The 7,322-nt window shown below is 38.9% G+C and overlaps 1 long non-coding RNA gene across 1 annotated transcript; it reads left to right on the top strand.

Moving 5' to 3' along the window:
• Positions 1 to 2,498: 2,498 nt before the first annotated feature.
• LOC117676678 (uncharacterized) lies at positions 2,499 to 3,272 on the top strand. Its single transcript, XR_004594467.3, has 2 exons — positions 2,499 to 2,758; positions 3,116 to 3,272. It is a non-coding gene; the product is annotated as an uncharacterized LOC117676678 (long non-coding RNA).
• Positions 3,273 to 7,322: the final 4,050 nt, after the last annotated feature.

Below are 7,322 nucleotides of genomic sequence, written 5' to 3'. Positions count from 1 at the left end.
TCACCAAATGGCAGAGAGAAGTAGGCATCTCAATAGATAATTAGCTCACTTGGTAATCACTTGTTTCTGCAAAGCAAAAGGAATTAGCTATGTTATTATTCATGGAAACAGAAGACACACATCTTTCTGGCAGCACCTGGAAATAGTTGGATCTAAATGGCCAATTAATGTTAGACTCCAACTGTAAACATGGTCACATCAAAGTCAACTCACTCAGAATGAATAGAATTCACTATAAAGAAAAGGAAATGCTTAGGATGGGTTTGCTCATATAGAATGTACTTGCAAGTTCTTATTTAGAAATTTAATATGTGGGACAAATATTGTTCAGTTGTTAAATTATGTCTGAAACTTCGCAACTCCCTGGACCATAGCAGGATTCCCTGTCCTGCCAGAGTCTGCCTAAACCAATGCCCATTGCATCAATGACACTATCCATCTCATACTTGGCCATCCCCGTCTTCGTTTGCCTTCAATTTTTCAGGGTCTTTTCCAATGAGTCCTCTCTTCTCATTAGATAGCCAAAGTATTTGAGCTTCAGTATCTGTGTCAGTATTGCGGTGGCTAAGACACTGAGCTTGTCAATTGAAAGGTTGGCAGTTCAGCAGTTCAAATCCCTAGTGCCGCACAACGGGGTGAACTCCCGTTACTTGTCCCAGCTTCTGCCAACCTTTCGAACTGCCTAGCAGTTCGAAAGCACGTAAAAAATGCTAGTAGAAGAGCACTGGCTCTTTGGCTTTGAAAGGGGGAACGACTGGCACATATGTGCAAGAGGAACTTTTACCTTTACCTTATCTGTCCTTCCAAAGAACAGTCTGAGTGGATTTTCCTTTAGAATTGACAAATTTGATCTCTTTGAAGTCCAGGGGACTCTCAAGAATCTTCTCTAGCATCACAATTCGAAAGCATCAATTGTTCAGTGCTTCCTTCCCAATTCTCACAGCCAGGACAAATAGAATAGAATAACAGAGTTGGGAGAGACCTTGGAGGTCTTCTATTTCAACCCTCTGCTGAGGCAGGAAACATATACCATTTCAGACAAATGGTTGTCCAATCTCTTCCTAAAAACTTCCAGTGTTGGAGCATTCACAACTTCTGGAGTCAAGTTGTTCCACCATGCATTCTAGTTTTGTTAGTTCTGTTTGGGGGGTGGGGTTATAAATGGTACCTTTTTAATACAGTTAACTGGCACTCCAACTTTAAATTTGTAAAGCATAATGGCTCACAACTTGGTTTGACCTACCCTGTTTTCCCCAAAATAAGACATTCCCTGATAATAAGCCTAATCGAGCTTTTGAGTGCATGGCAATAAGGCCAAGCACTTATTTCAGGGTTCAAAAAAATATAAGACAGGGTCTTATTTTCAGGGAAACATGGTAGTTGAAGTCTAATCACCTTTCTCAGTGGGCATCCAACTACACAAAGATTTGATTTGAGCCAAAGGATATATTTTAGAGAAAAGTAAATGTGTGAGCTGGCTCCTATCCTGTTCAATCAAACATAATATCTAGAAGTACGTGTCTTGTAAAGATATGTGAAATGTGTCAGCACCTCAAATTATGGTTGCCAGGCTTTAACTGTGTCAAGACAAACAATGTTTGGATGAGAATATATTTTCAATGTCTGATGAAGGTTTGGCATTCCAAAATCAAGACAATGCTAAATATTTCAATATTCTATTCAGGATGGGGGCTGGGCAAGAATATCTTTAAATATCATTTCCAAGGAACAATGGTGAAAAACGGACAGGTCTTCATCTCCGGCTTTCCAGAGCCTCCCAGAGACATCTGGTTAGCCACTCTGACAAATAACATGCTAGAGTAGACCGCCTTTGGCCTGATCCTCTAGGGCTATGCTTGTCACAATTCTTCAATTTATATTTCATTCATCCTTTTCCTCTTTCAAACTCCCTGCTGAACTCTGCATGCAGATCACATCCCTCACAATCTACCTAGTCCAGATGGAGCTAGAAAAGAGGCAGCTGAGGCTTCGCAGCATATAGTCTTAGTGCAATTTTCATTCAAAGGAAATTGTAAAGGCTCAGGATGTTAGGCGGTAATGAACTGCTCGGAATGAACACAGAGAAACTCTGCTAAAATTAATACAAATGTGTATTAATTACAGTTGGTTAAGCATTACACATGCATGCACACACTCATGCTCATTTGCTCATTACAAAACCAATCAGGTAATGCATGGCTATTGGGAAGGAAGAAGCTTGCCACAGATAATAGTTGCGTACACAATTGGAGGTGTTCTGCCAGGGGCCTGTATAGCTTCTTCTTTTATCCTTTGCCAACAGCATCTGCCACACGTTCCCTTCCATGTCATCTCAGCTTTTTGTTGACTGTTATGTGATCTACTGCATGACAGTTAACCATTAACTCTCTTAACTCTGATTGCTATCCTCTCATCTGACCTTGACAAATTACTTTCTTGTGATTGGCTGTTATGGCACTTCTTATCTCTGCTCTGTATCCAGATTTGAACTGGCTGCTTTTCACTCTCTGCACATCCATGTTCTCCAAAGGTGAGTTTTACAAAGTAGACAATACTATAGGTTAGGAGATGCATCTGCCCATTTAAAATAAAAGTAACCATAGTTGGAAGCACATGAAACTGGCTGAGGATTTATGCTGGCTGAGTTATATAACTGGCTGAGGATTTATGCTGAAAGACAAAAGCAGTATTACAATCAATAGTCTATGAAGATGTGAAATGAGAGCTTGAAAGATGTGTTCATGAGCTGCATTCAATGGTGAGTTTCAAACATTTTTACTACCGGTTCTGTGGGTGTGACTTGATGGGCGTGGCTTGGCTTGGTGGATGTGGCAGGGGAAGGATACTGAAAAATCTCCATTGCCTCCCCAACCCAGGGAAAGGTTATTACAAAATCCCCATTTCCTCCCAATCAGCTGGGACTTGGGAGGCAGAAAATAGATGGGGGCAGGGCCAGTCAGAATTTTTACTACCGGTTCTCCGAACTACTCAAAATTTCTGCTACCGGTTCTCCAGAACTGGTCAGAACCTGCTGAAACCCACCTCTGAGCTTCAGAAATGTGTTGGAGTCTGTCTATGGAGATTTTCAGTCATCTAAATCATGGTTGTCCCACAGGTGCTTTTTCAAGAGGCAACTGGACTGTCTTGTTATTCTTTGAAGATGTTTCGCTTCTCATCCAAGAAGCTTCTTCAGCCCTGGACTGGAATCTGTGATCAAGAAGAATTCATTCCAAGAAAAAGGGGAACAAAACAATAAACACAATAGATGACTATGTTATTTATCTCTGTGTTATTCTTATTCTTAAAGTCTGTGGACTCCTTTTGATTTATAGTCTTTATCTCTTTTTAGAATTTAACAGTATAACTGGGATGGAAGGGATCTTGGAGGCCTTCTCGTCCAACTCCCACTTGAAGAAGAGACCCTATTGTCAATCCTGAAGTGAACTTAGCTGATGCCATCTTTATGGCTTCAGGGTTGCCACTGGATGGGAGTGGGAAAAGAAAATAGATAGCTGGGGTTTTGAAGCCAAAACTGAGGTTTTCCTGTGGGAACCAAGGACGTTTCAATAGGTGGCTGGAAAGAGGGGGAGTAGAGTAACCAAGCAACTAGCCAGCACCTCTATTGGACAATGTGATGGATGACTTGGGGAAAAGGAGGAACTTTTAACTGGGTGAAAATCATGGGAACTTTTAGAGTCGATTTTCACCAGTTGTGCCAATATAATGTATCCAATAAATTGTTCTTTGAGGAATCTACCTGCCTTGGACTTCTGCTTTAAATGGGTGCATTACTTGTAACGCTGACATCTATACCATTCCAGACAAGTGGTTATCCAGTCTCTTCTTAAAAGCCTCCAGTGATGGAGGACATACAGCTTCTGAAGGCAAGCCATTCCATTGGTTAATTTTTCTCCCTGTTAGGAAATTTCTCCTTAGTTCTAAGTTGCTTCTCTCCTTGATTAGTTTCCATCCATTGTTTCTTGTCTTGCCTTCTGGTGCTTTGGAAAATAGGTTTCTTATTTATTTATTTTATTTTTGGAAGATGGGTTTCTTTCTTACAACTTCCATTTACTCAAGGCTCCTCCAGTTCCCCCAAATAGTCCCAAAATGGGCTGATGATTTCTACCTTATCCTTTTTAATAATATCACTGTCACGCTGTCTGTGGCACTTGGAAGCCACTCAAAATATTTTCTTTAAAAGTGCAACCCCTAGTGGCAAAAATGTTCTGCTTTATGAGATGCCACAAACGTACACATTCTTCTTTGGGTATTATAAGCTTCAAATAAGCTGATAGTAATAACGGTAAAAATGTGGAAAAGAATACTCGAGAATCTCTTGGCTTTTGGCGAAGAATGAATTTTCAGGGCTGGTCCTGCTGTCTATTAATCATTGCAAATTGGAGCCGATACAATACTTGCCACAGGAGCAGCCATGATACTTCAGATCACCACTCTGAGAGCCAAAGTAATAGGACCTCCAAGTGAAAGCAAGCTTCACATCTTTAACACAAAGCCTTTATTTGTATGCTGCTCCAGCCTCTGTTACACTTCACTGCTGGATACACTGCTGAGTTCTTGAGGGTTGTATAGTTTTTCTGATCTATCAAATTCCTTAGAATAGAAAAACATACTTCCCCACTGTCCTCACCATTGTCAATAGTCAGGTTGGGAACAACAAGGAAAACTCAAGGCTTCCTAAGTGCAAGATCTGTTTTCATTGCTATATTTTTATTTTAGAATTCCAGATTAAATGGAGCAAGTGCTTGTCTTCTCTGCTAAGGCCCATTGCTTTTACCTGTGGAAGTGTTTTAAAAGTAATTCTTTGATTTATTCACATATCTCTCAGACTACGTTCCTTAAACAGAGAGCGAAGCTTCTAAAGTACTAAGAGAAGCTCAACAGTTTAGCTATCCTGTTTCCCCCAAAATAAGGCAAAAGCCAAAATAATTGGGCTTTTGAGCACATGGCAATATGGCCAAGTGCTTATTTCAGGGTTCAAAAAAATATAAGACAGGGTCTTATTTTCAGGGAAACAAAGTATGTAACATAAAGAACTTACTTTTATTCATCATTGAACAACTACAGTGTAATGGCAGTTACTCTTCCTACCAGCATTTATACTCCTACTCCCTTAATGTTTTACAAGATACATACACACATACACACACACACACATTTCAGATTTATTTCTGAATCTGAAGGATTTCTGAATCTGAATCTGAATGAAGGAGTTAAAATTTGAGCCTTATTAAAAGACTTAAAGAAAGAGTATCGCTGTCTAATTATAATTTTAAAAGTAAAACAATAATCTACATTGAAAAGAGGATTTCTTCTGATCTTGGATTAGTTTACCATTTTTACAGTAATGTAAACCTGACTCAATAGTAGTAACTGCTAGAGTAGAGCTGTCAAACTCCCGGCCTGTGAGCCAGATGCATCATGCGTTGGCCACACCCACACTTGGTTTAGCAAAGGGGGGAAGTCCCAATACATCACATGACGCCGTGACACCTGTGCTAGAGGGATCTTGGAATCCTAGGGGACAATCACTTAAATATGAGTCAGCAGTTTGCAGCAACCCGCAAAAAAACCCAACGCAGTCCTAGTGGGATAGAATCAAGATCATGTGAAGTGGTAGTACCACCTTCGTAAGGCCATACTTGGAATATTGCATCTAGTTTTGGTTGCCATGATATTAAAAAAATGTTGAAACTCTAAAAAGAGTTTTGCAGAGAAGAGCAACAAAGATAATTAGGAGACTGGAGGCGAAAACATATGAATAACAGTAGCGGGAATTGGATATGACTAGTTTAATGAAAAGAAGGACTAGAGGTGAGATGATAGCAGTGTTCCAATATCTAAGGGACTGCTACCAAGAAGAGGGGATCAGCCTATTTTCCAAAGCACTAGAAGGAAGGATAAAAAGCAACAGATGGAAACTAATCAAGGAGAAAAGCAGCCTAGAACTAAGAGAAATTTTCTGACAGTGAGAACAATTAATTAGTGGAACAACTTGTCTCCAGAAGTTGTAAATGCTCCAACAATTGAAGTTTTTAAGAAGAGATTGGAAAACCATTTGTCTGAAATGGTATAGGGTTGGACTAGAAGATCTACAAAGTTCCTTCCAGATGTTATTCGGTTATTGGGTTCACTGTGCTGGGTGAGTTGAAAGGGAACACATCCAATGTCATAAAAGCTGTATATCTCCAAGGGAAATTCTTTCTGTTAAGACTTTACAAAATCACACACCTCTGCAATTGGTCAAAAGAGAGGCATTTAGTTTATTTCTAGTTTCTCCATAAATATCACCTTTTTGGACATAAGCATCCTAGCCTTAATTTTGAATCTGAACAATTGAATATTTATTAGGCTACATGCGAACATAATTTCCTATTATAGATTCTAGTTACGGGGAAGGGAATTTGGAATCTAAGTATAACATGAGAAAAAATATATAAATTTTGAATGATGTGTTCCTGATTCAAATTGCATTCCCACTATGCTACTTTTAGCTACAAAAACAAGATTTCTAAGCAGTTAAATTTAATTGGGCATATTTTCTCTTCAATATTTTATAGCATTTTGGAGTGGTGGGAGATATGGTATGGGTTGGACTACAGTTGCAGAGGATCAAATTCCAAACTGTAGAACATTTAAAAATATCCAAAAAGTACTTTCATACAAGAAAAGGAAAAAAATGCTAGCGTTTATAATTGCACTGTCGTAATATGCTGTGTTTGCTTAACAGGTTGTATGAACCAACCACCTTGTTTATAAATCATTATCACTTATTAGATATGAACCTTAAGAAACAAACTATAGTTAAGCTGACTTTGACAGTGTGATGAGTGAACCCAATCAATGTTTTTCATCCCACAATACCCATATTATAATTGCTGACTTGAAGTTAGTTTTGTTTAGAGGTGCCTTTTTTAAGGAGTGGAAGGATTATAATTATTCATTATTGTAGCCTTACATATCTTAGTTCATATTAATCAACAAAGAGAATATTTCTTAAGACCTGAACAAATTTTCAAACCAATGTAAGTATTACTTGGAATTCTAGAATTTGTAGCCTAACACATCTGTAAAGAATTAGATTGAGGAAGGCTATAGAAAGAACTGAAACAGGTGGCAACCTAGGAGAATCCAGATGTTGTTAAAAGTAACTTTCAAAAACTCAAGCATCCATGATGGGAATATTAAGATCGTCTGGAACACCACTCATCTTCTATCCAGTGGTGATATTCTACCAGCCCTGTTAAGTATTGAATGACAATTCAAACGGACCAATTAGAAGTGAGCAAATAGAGTGGGAGATT

The sequence above is a fragment of the Pantherophis guttatus genome, chromosome 6 (assembly GCF_059756535.1).
Source record: "Pantherophis guttatus breed Tessera chromosome 6, ASM5975653v1, whole genome shotgun sequence".
NCBI classification, from domain to species: Eukaryota; Metazoa; Chordata; class Lepidosauria; order Squamata; family Colubridae; genus Pantherophis; species Pantherophis guttatus.
This window is presented reverse-complemented; position numbering and strand designations above follow the sequence as displayed.